The 10000-nt window shown below is 44.0% G+C and overlaps 1 long non-coding RNA gene across 1 annotated transcript in view; it reads left to right on the top strand.

The window, feature by feature from the left end:
• The first annotated feature begins 2998 nt into the window (after nt 1-2998).
• Nucleotides 2999-10000, top strand: part of LOC120543102 — a 12100-nt gene continuing 5098 nt past the window's right edge. Inside the window, exons 1-2 of the long non-coding RNA XR_005636289.1 lie at nt 2999-3219; nt 6457-6573. This is a non-coding gene — a long non-coding RNA (uncharacterized LOC120543102). The remainder of the gene's footprint in view (nt 3220-6456; nt 6574-10000) is intronic.

Raw genomic sequence — 10000 nt, 5'->3', positions numbered from 1 at the left:
TGAGGGTCTGCTGGGAACATCTAGCAGAGTCCTCTGTCAGACGTAGCTTTAACTCCTACCTCCAGCAGAACTTCGACCACGTCCCGAGGCAGGTGGGGGACATTGAGTCCGAATGGGCCATGTTCCGTGCCTCTATTGTTGAGGCGGCTGACCGGAGCTGTGGCTGTAAGTTGGTCGGTGCCTGTCGTGGCGGCCATCCCCGAACCTGTTGGTGGACACCAGCAGTGAGGGATGCCGTCAAGCTGAAGAAGGAGTCCTACCAGGCCCTTTTATCCTGTGGGACTCTGGAGGCAGCTAATAGGTACCGACAGGCCAAGCGGAATGCGACTTCGGTGGTTGCTGAGGCAAAAACTCGGGCATTGGAGAAGTTTGGGGAGGCCATGGAGGACGACTTTCGGACGGCTTCGAGGAGATTCTGGTCCACCGTCCGGCGTCTCAGGAGGGGGAAGCAGTGCAGTGTCAACACTGTATATAGTGGGGATGGTGCGCTGTTGACCTCAACTCGGGACGTTTTGGGTCGGTGGGGAGAGTACTTCGAAGACCTCCTCAATCCCACTAACGTGCCTTCCAATGAGGAAGCAGAGCCTGGGGACTTGGAGGTGAGCTCCCCCATCTCTGGGGCTGAGGTCACCGAGGTGGTCAACAAACTCCTTGGTGACAGGTCCCCGGGCGTTTATGAGATACACCCGGAGTTCCTCAAGGCTCTGGATGTTTTAGGACTGTCTTGTTTGACATGTCTCTGCAACATTGCATGGACATCGGGGACAGTGCCTCTGGATTAGCAGACCAGGGTGGTGGTCCCCTTCTTTAAAAAACGGGGACCGGAGGGTGTGTTCCAACTACAGAGGGATCACACTCCTCAGCCTCCCTGGAAAAGTCTGTTCGGGGGTCCTGGAGAGGAGGGTCTGTCGGATAGTCGAACCTTGGATTCAGGAGGAACAGTGTGGTTTTCGTCCTGGTCGTGGAACAGTGGACCAGCTCTACACCTTTAACAGGGTCCTGGATGGTGCATGAGAGTTTGCCCAACCAGTCTACATGTGTTTTGGTACTTGGAAAAGGCGTTCAACTGTGTCCCTCGGGGAATCCTGTGTGAGGTGCTCCGGGAGTATGGGGTACTGGACCCCCTGATAAGGGCTGTTCGGTCCCTGTACAACCCGTGTCAGAGCTTGGTCCGCATTGCCGGCAGTAAGTCAAGCCCATTTCCAATGAGAGTTGGACTCCACCAGGGCTTCCATTTGTCACCGATTCTATTCATAACTTTTATGGACAGAATTTCTAGGCGCAACCAGGGTGTTGAGGGGGTCCAGTTTGGTGGACCCAGGATTGGGTCACTGCTTTTTGCAAATTATGTTGTCCTGTTTGCTACATCAGGCCGTGATCTTCAGCTCTCTCTGAATTTGTTCACAGCTGAGTGTGAAGCGGCTGGGATGAGACTCAGCACCTCCAAATCCGAGACCATGGTCCTCAGCCGGAAAAGGGTGGAGTCCCCTCTCAGGGTTGGGGGAGAGATCCTGGCCCAAGTGGAGGAGTTCAAGTATCTCTGGATCTTGTTCACGAGTGAGGGAAGAATGGAGCGTGAGATCGACGGGCGGATCGCCCAGGGCACCAAACAGGCTAGGACCGCCCCTGGTGATGAGTATAAGTTTGAGGGATATGCATTTACGAGGCAGGGTTGCTGTTTATGTCAAAAGGAATTTAAATGCAAGTCCTCTTCAGTTGGATGATGAATCCCATCTTAGGGGAGACCCGTTGTCACATGTGGAAAGTATTGGGGAAAGAGGCTTTATTTTAGGAGTGTGTTATACACTGCCCAATGCAGACAGTAATTTCAATCATTTTAGTAATATTAAAAATGCAGGTTTACAGGGGGATATTATAGTCATGGGGATCTTTAACTTTATGGTCATGGGGGACTTTAATATTATACAAATGTTAACTGGGATAGCCTTGCAAATAATGGAGCACAAGAGCAGGAGTTTTTAGAGTGATCAGTGACTGTTTTTTAAAACACAGTATATTAAAGCATTGACATGAGGTGAAGCTTGTCTAGATTTAGTGTTTTGCAATAATCAGGATGGAATTGAGGGTGTAAAGGTGATTGAACCATTAGGATCAAGTGACCATAATATAATACAATTCTCAGTATCATTGCCTGTTATCCCTCCTGGGACATAGGCCACTGACAATGTTCCTCCAGTCTCTCTCAATCTCTTCTTCTTCAGCTTTCTTCTGGGATTCCATAATGCCAGAGGAGTTTCCAAGAGTTTCTCTATGTACATTATCAAAGGCCTTTTTGTAGTCCAAAAACTCCATTCCACAGATTGGTCAATAATAATATGTAATGTTGCGATTTGATCTATACAAGATCTTTCCTTACAGAAGCTTGCTTGCTTATCATGCAGTTTTGCAGCAACTTGATCTTTCTGTTTAAGATGAATCTCTTGAAGACTTTCCCTGGTACTGATAATAATGAGATGCTTCTGTAGTTTGCACAGTTGCTGAGGTCATCTTTCTTTAGAATTTTAATGAGGTATCCTTCTAAGCAGATCTTTATCAACTTCTTCAGCTTTGGGAAGATCCACTTCTTTCGTTATTGCTCGTCTCCGGTTATTGATTTTCCCTCTTTGTTCTTGAGTGGTCTTTTGGACTTGTTGTACCTTCCAGACAATTTGATAGTGATATCTTAGAGTTCTTTCATCTTGCTTTCTTTTGCTGCTTGCTCTGCTTCAGTTGCCTTGCTTGCCATGTAATTTCACTTATCTGCCCTGGTGTTCTCCACTGCTCTGTTGGCTTCTGCATGTTCAACTTCAGCCTTTGCCTTCTCTGATCTTGCTCAGCTGTTGTTCACTGCTGATTTATTTTCTTTCCTTCCCTGGACCTTGCACATGCTGTCAACTAAGTTCCATTTCTTATGTTGCTGTTTCTTGAGTCCCAGGATTTCCTGCCATGCTAATGATACTGTCTCTTTTATTGTGTTCCACTTGGCCTCAAAATTCTCATCTGATTCCTCTCCTACCAGTTCTTGCAGGGCCTGGAATTTGTTTCTCAACATTACGCTAAATTTGTCCCTTATTTGTGTGTCTTTATGAAATCCTACGTTGTATTTGTACCGTGCTATTAATGCTGATGTCCTGTTCTTTTTCAGTTTCAGTAGAAATTTACCTAGAAGGAGGTGATGGTCTGATGCCACATCTGCTCCTTTTCTCACTTACATGTCTAGTAAGGATCTTCTAAATTTCTTGTTTAAGTAGATGTGTCTATCCGATTTTCTTTTGTGTAGACTGGTAATATCCAGGTTGTGAACTTTTCTGTGAAGGAAAATGCTTCCATGCTTCCACAAATAACCAGACAATTTGAGGCACACCAATCTGTGAATCTCTCACCATTTTCATTCATATATCCCAGTCCATGTCTCCCCATTATGTCTTCATATCCCATAATATCACTCCCAATCTTAGCATTGAAATGCCCCCATAATAATGTTGATGTCTCTGTCTAGGCATTTCTTCACCACTGATTGCAGTCAACTGCAAAACTCCTCCTTAGAGGTTTCCTCACTATTATTAGTATGGGCATAGCACTGGGTTATGTTAATGCAGATTTTATTATGCTTGATTCGAAAGGAGGTTGTAAGAATTCTCAGGCCTCAGACATTTTGTGCTGTTATAGATAACATCAGTGCCACTTCCTGGCTGTGTGAAGCATTTTCCTGTTCATGTCCTGAGAATAACAACATTTCTCCTGTGCTGGGATTGTGTCCATCTTATGTCTCTGATGCCAAGCGTGTCAATTTTATAGTTTCTCATCTCACAATCTGATTTACTTTCTTCTCAAAAAAATATTACTAACTCTGAAGTTATGGCAAAATGTATTATCCTCTCCCGTTTCTCATTAAGCCCCAATCCCCGCACCCAAACTTCCCACCACTCCCCATTATCCTCATATGCTCTTTATCATCTTTCTATTCTTTCCAACAGGCCCATTTAGTTCATGGCCAACAATCACCTTTTCTCCTCTTGTAGTGATCTAAGCTCTTCAACCTTTTGAGAAAACATCATTCTCCTCTTCCTCACAGTGCACTTGAGGAGCATATGCACAAATTATATTACCTACTGTCTCACCAAGACCCAGCTTGACACTCCTCACCCTATCACTCCTCCCATTCACACTGACAAGCCTATCTTTTAGTTCTTTGGATACTACTATACCTATACCATTTCTGCCTTGCTTATTTGATCCAGTGTACAACAGCTTATAGCCTCCTCCCAATTACCTTGCCTTATTCCCCTTCCATCTACTTTCCTGCACACACAACACTTCTACTTTCTTACTTTTTATCAAATCTGCCAACTTTTCTTTCCCTTCCGCTGTCTTCTTCTTCATCTACACTTACTTCTTTAGCCAAGCCATCCCTATGCCAAGTAACCCTCGCTCATTTCCCACAGGGCTCTGCTAAGGTCCCTGCATTTCGCCTACAGGGAATGCCAACACCCTAGTATTTTCCAAAGCTAACTGGATGGGTTCCAAATTTTGACTAAAGTCTTACAGCCGGATGTCCTGCCTGGCAATAATCCTCTATGTTTATTGTGACTTGGGATGGGCACCAAGTTGGTCCGGTTTGCTCCCCTGAGGGTTAGATTAAATTATTAACTTTCAAAGGATGTATGTCATTCTCTGTTTTTCTGTTCATACACGTTAATAATGTCTGGAAAAATGTTTTAATCCTGACTGCTAGTAGTGTTTACTCAAAGATGTGTGTTCTGGGTACCTGGCAATCAGTGGCAGCTGGGGTTCTTTCAAACAGGAGAAGCACATTTTAGGCGTACATATTAAAATTAGTCAATTACTGCATTGTGTTATTTATATGTAAATTCAGCCTTCCTTTGTTTTTGTAGAAAATGGCCTCTGACCCTGTAATACCAACTGGGAGTCCTTTCTAGAGACTTCACCAGTTTTGCTTTCAATGGCCAGAAGAGCAAGGTTGCTTAAATGGCTTTGGCCAATTGTGCTGCAACTGTACGACTTGACTCGTTTTAAGCAGGAGAAGCTCCTCTCTACACCTGCTGATGTAACTCCAATTGTTGCCACTAAAGACAATAACATGTATAGCTAAGGCATTGTACTATCCAACTCCGCGTCTTTAAAAAAGACCAGGAAATCACATAGCTAACCCTTTTTGCCCCCCATGTAACAATTTGAATATAGGATTTGGAGATCAAATCTCAGTCTCCCTGAATCAAGGAAATGGCCATAACCTTTAAGGACACTTTGGAATGCCTCCTCAGGAAACACCTGTCTCTTTTCATCAAATTTTCCTGGATTGATTAGTTCTATGAAACACATACTTTCCAAATTTTAAAAAGCTAAGTAATCTGCCCCATAAGATTGTCTAGGATGGCCTTGTACATATTTCTGTAATGTTCTTGGGGATCCTGCAATTGTGATAGACACCAGCGCTTTAGCTTATGGTCATTTTAAGGGTCTGATGTGAGATTTGCAGCTTTTGCATGAACAACTTTGAAAGTTGTGATAACATATTTCAAAAGCTCGAGATCAAATTTCATAAAAAGACAAATGGATTAAATGTTAAAGTGGCCTGCCATACTATGGAAGCATTTAAGCTCTCTTTTTTGAAATTAAGTTTCAAAAGTGTGATATCAAATTTTTAAAGCTTGATATCAAATTTCAAAAGCTCGATATCAAAGTTCAAAAGCATGATAACAAATTTCAAAAGTTTGATATCAAATTTCAAAACCGTGATATCAAATTTTAAAAACTCAATACTAAATTTCAGCAACTTGATATCAAATTTCAAAAGCTTGATATCAAATGTGAAAAGCATGTTATCAGGTTCTGCCCCACAAAATGTTATTTTATTCCTCTGTGCAAAGTGTTCTTCACATTGTGATTTGTAGAAATAAAACAGTAATATATTAGCATAAAGCGACATGCATAAGTGTCAGTAACTTTGACTATATTTACTGCAGCAAGTATTCAGCTCCTTTAACGCTGAACTTGGAACTGTTTGTTCAGGTTCAGTGGACTAGCCTTTGAATCAGAACAAAATCCAAAAGTTCCAAAATGGCCGACGGCGATCTGGTAGCAGGTGGGAGTTGTTCAGATTCAGCAGCAGTTGGTATTTTTAATCAAGTTTTTATAACTGTTGAGCATGCCCAACAAGAGTTAGCATAATCCGCTGATGGGTCATCTCTCTTATCACTGACAAGAAATTCTTTTCAACAAAGATCCAACAGAGGACAGTGTCGTAAGTAACTCACAAACATTTTATTCTTTGTTCAGCTTTGGTAATGGATAGAAGAGAAATTGATTTAAAATTTACAAATGACACTGGTGTAGATGTAACTTTTTTTTATTCAAATGTCCTCTTGTTGGAATACTATTGTGCTTAGTGTGTTTTTTTGGTTTTTGCTTAACTTGGTGTTCTGTTTATTGCAGAAAACAGAATGACTTACAGAATAACGAAGTGGAAAGTTAAGATCATCTTACTGCAGCAAAATCACCAAAGTATTCCATCACCTGCAGACTTGGAAAAGCTCACCAGTGATGAGCTAGGTATGTGTTCAAATATTTATTTTTTATCGAGCTACGTGAGCTTTACTTTTAGATAACATTAAATCGCAAATAATCGAGTTTTGTACAGACTTGGATAGCTGAACTGAGAGAAGAATATACAGTATAACACCAGAGGTGAAAAATAAATCAGAAGTCCTCATTCAGAAAGTTATGTTGCTAACTTAAGGATTAAATTAGATGAGTAAATGTTCTTTTTATTAAATGTAGGTATATTCCAACCCCATTCTAATATAATTAATATTTACCTCTGTAATTTAATCTTTAAGTGACAACATAACTTTACAGAGATATAGTTTTTTTGTGTGTTGGCATTTTAAACGATTAAAACAAGGTATGTTTTTGTTTCTTTGTTAATGTTTATGGGCACAGAATTTGGTCCTTTCGTTTGCGTTGTTTAAATGTTAACAGGTGCACGGAGCTGTTAAAGGCTTAAAACTGTGCTGGCGTATACATCTCGTGTTAACAGGTTTTTGGTTTAGTAAGTCTGATAAATGTATTTATAAGTGATGAAGAGAAAATTGCCGGAGCAAAAGACGCACCTAAAGGTCTTCATAGGGAATGAAGGCTCTCAGCAGTCAAGAGGATGGGCAAACAGAGTATATTGTTTAATTGCAATAAACAATAACTCAACCCAATTCGGCCAAATCAAGCTGAGCCCCAAAACAGTATCATCATTTCTTATCATTCTGACCTCGCTTGAAGCAGCCCATTCGCTGCTTTTCCTGACTCCCCATCTGCAGCTGGCCTAATTAACTTTTATTAAAACTACCAAGAATTCTTATTTTCTGCCAAATATCTTTATTTTTCTGCTTCGCTTATTTTTTGGGTCGGCTGAGAGCCAACAGGTGTTTTCCCTTCTTCCATCTTTGGGCTGTCTTTACCTCATCTTCCTCCCTTCCTGGGGTCCTCTTGCTCGATTATATCGGTAGCTACAGCTAAGCTGTAATTAAAAAAGAAATATGGCATGTGCCTTTGTTTAACCATTTGTTTATTAGGCCTAACTTACATTAATATTTGCACTAAAGTTAATGCTTATATATTCTCCTATATTTATTTATGCTAATACATGAATGTACTAATTTTATTTTCCATATAAGTTACATCATTGCTGCCTTTTAAACTATTTGAATTTTATTGCCTATATTGTACTATTTTCCTTTGCACGTAGTTGTCTATTGTGTGCACCCTCTATTAGTAGTTTAGGTTATACACAAAGCTAAAGGTCTGATGTGGATTTAAGGCCAAGTCCAAACTTTTTTTTAGCACATAGTAGGATTGAATATTATAACTATTATAGCAGTGCGTTTACAACTCTTTTGATTTGTCATTTTATAGAGACCCATTTCTCTAATAGGGTTCCTGTCTACACAATATTTTGAACGTTTGTTTAGAATTAGAGACGTCTTAGAAAATGGTCTCTAGAACCGGAGACTGATGTGAAACCTTGGCAAGCCCATTCTCATATGGCCTCAGGCTGAAAATGAATATCCAGTGTTGTCTATCATGCATTATATGAAAGAAATGACAAGTTTGTGTCTGGTAACAACATCATCAAAGATGAATAATACAATGTGGCAATCTAAAAATATAAATAGTGAAGAACACTTTTAAAAGAATGAAAGCTCTATAATATAAAACCGTATTATAAATGAGACAAAGAGCGGTTCAATAAACCTCTGATGAAGAATAAAAACCTTGGACGACGTTTTCCCTTGCCCAGACGCGGGTCACCGGGGCCCCCCTCTGGAGCCAGGCCTGGAGGTGGGGCTCGATGGCGAGCGCCTGGTGGCCGGGCCTGCACCCATGGGCCTCGCCGGGCACAGCCCGAAGAGGTAACGTGGGTCCTCCTCCCCATGGGCTCACCACCTATGGGAGGGGCCAAGGAGGTTGGGTGCAGTGTGAGTTGGGTGGTGGCCGAAGGCGGGACCTTGGCGGTCTGATCCTCGGCTACAGAAACTGGCTCTTGGGACATGGAATGTCACCTCTCTGAAGGGGAAGGAGCCTGAGCTAGTGCGCGAGGTCGAGAGGTTCCGGCTAGATATAGTCGGACTCACCTCGACGCACAGCTTGGACTCTGGAACCAATCTCCTTGAGAGGGGCTGGACACTCTACCACTCTTGAGTTGCCCCCGGTGAGAGGCGCCAAGCAGGTGTGGGCATACTTATTGCCCCCACTGAGCCTGTGCATTGGGGTTTACCCCGTGGACTAGAGGGTGGCCTCCCTCCGCCTTCGGGTGGGGAAGGGTCCTGACTGTTGTTTGTGCGTATGCCAACAGCAGTTTGGAGTATCCACCCTTTTTGGAGTCTCTGGAGGGGTTGCTAGAGGGCATACCTTCTGGGGATTCCCTCGTTTTGCTGGGAGACTTCAATGCTCACGGGCAATGACAGTGAGACCTGGAAGGGCGTGATTGGGAGGAATGGCCCCCCCGATCTGAACCCGAGCGGTGTTTTGTTATTGGACTTCTGTGCTCGCCATGGATTGTCCATAACAAACACCATGTTCAAGCATAAGGGTGTTCATATGTGCACTTGGCACCAGGACACCCTAGGCCTCAGGTCGATGATCGACTTTGTGGTCGTGTCGCCGGACTTGCGCCATATGTCTTGGACACTCGGGTGAAGAGAGGGGCGGAGCTGTCAACTGATCACCACCTGGTGGTGAGTTGGCTTCATGGTGGGGAAGATGCCGGTCAGACCTGGTAGGCCCAAACGTGTTGTGAGGGTCTGCTGGGAACGGCTGGCAGAGTCCCCTGTCAGAAGTAGCTTCAACTCCCACCTCCGCAGAACTTCAACCACGCCCCGAGGGAGGTGGGGACATTGAGTCCAATGGGCCATGTTCCGTGCCTCTATTGTTGAGGCGGCTGACCGGAGCTGTGGCCGCAAGGTGGTCGGTGCCTGTCGTGGCGGCAATCCCCAACCCGCTGGTGGACACCGCGTGAGGGATGCCGTCAAGCTGAAGAAGGAGTCCTATAGGACTTTTTGTCCTGTGGGTCTCTGGAGGCAGCTGATAGGTACCGCAGGCCAAGCGAACGCTGCTTGGTTGTTGCTGAGGCAAAACTCGGGCATGGGAGGAGTTTGGAGAGGCCATGGAGAACGACTTCGGACGGCTTCGAGGAGATTCTGGTCCACCGTCCGCGCCTCAGGAGGGGAAGCAGTGCAGTGTCAACACCGTATATGGTGGGATGGTGCTGCTGACCTCACTGACGCTAGGGTCGGTGGGGGAGTACTTCAAGACCTCCTCAATCCCACTAACATGCCTTCCACGAGGAAGCAGAGCCTGGGGACTCTGAGGTGGGCTCTCCCATCTCTGGGACTGAAGTCACCGAGGTGGTCAAAACTCCTTGGTGGCAGGGCCCCGGGTGGATGAGATACCGAGTTCCTTAAGGCTCTGGATGTTGTAGGACTGT

The sequence above is a fragment of the Polypterus senegalus genome, chromosome 13, assembly GCF_016835505.1.
Source record: "Polypterus senegalus isolate Bchr_013 chromosome 13, ASM1683550v1, whole genome shotgun sequence".
NCBI lineage: Eukaryota > Metazoa > Chordata > Cladistia > Polypteriformes > Polypteridae > Polypterus > Polypterus senegalus.
Note: the sequence above shows the minus strand (reverse complement) of the source record. Positions and strands in the feature narration are given on the sequence as shown.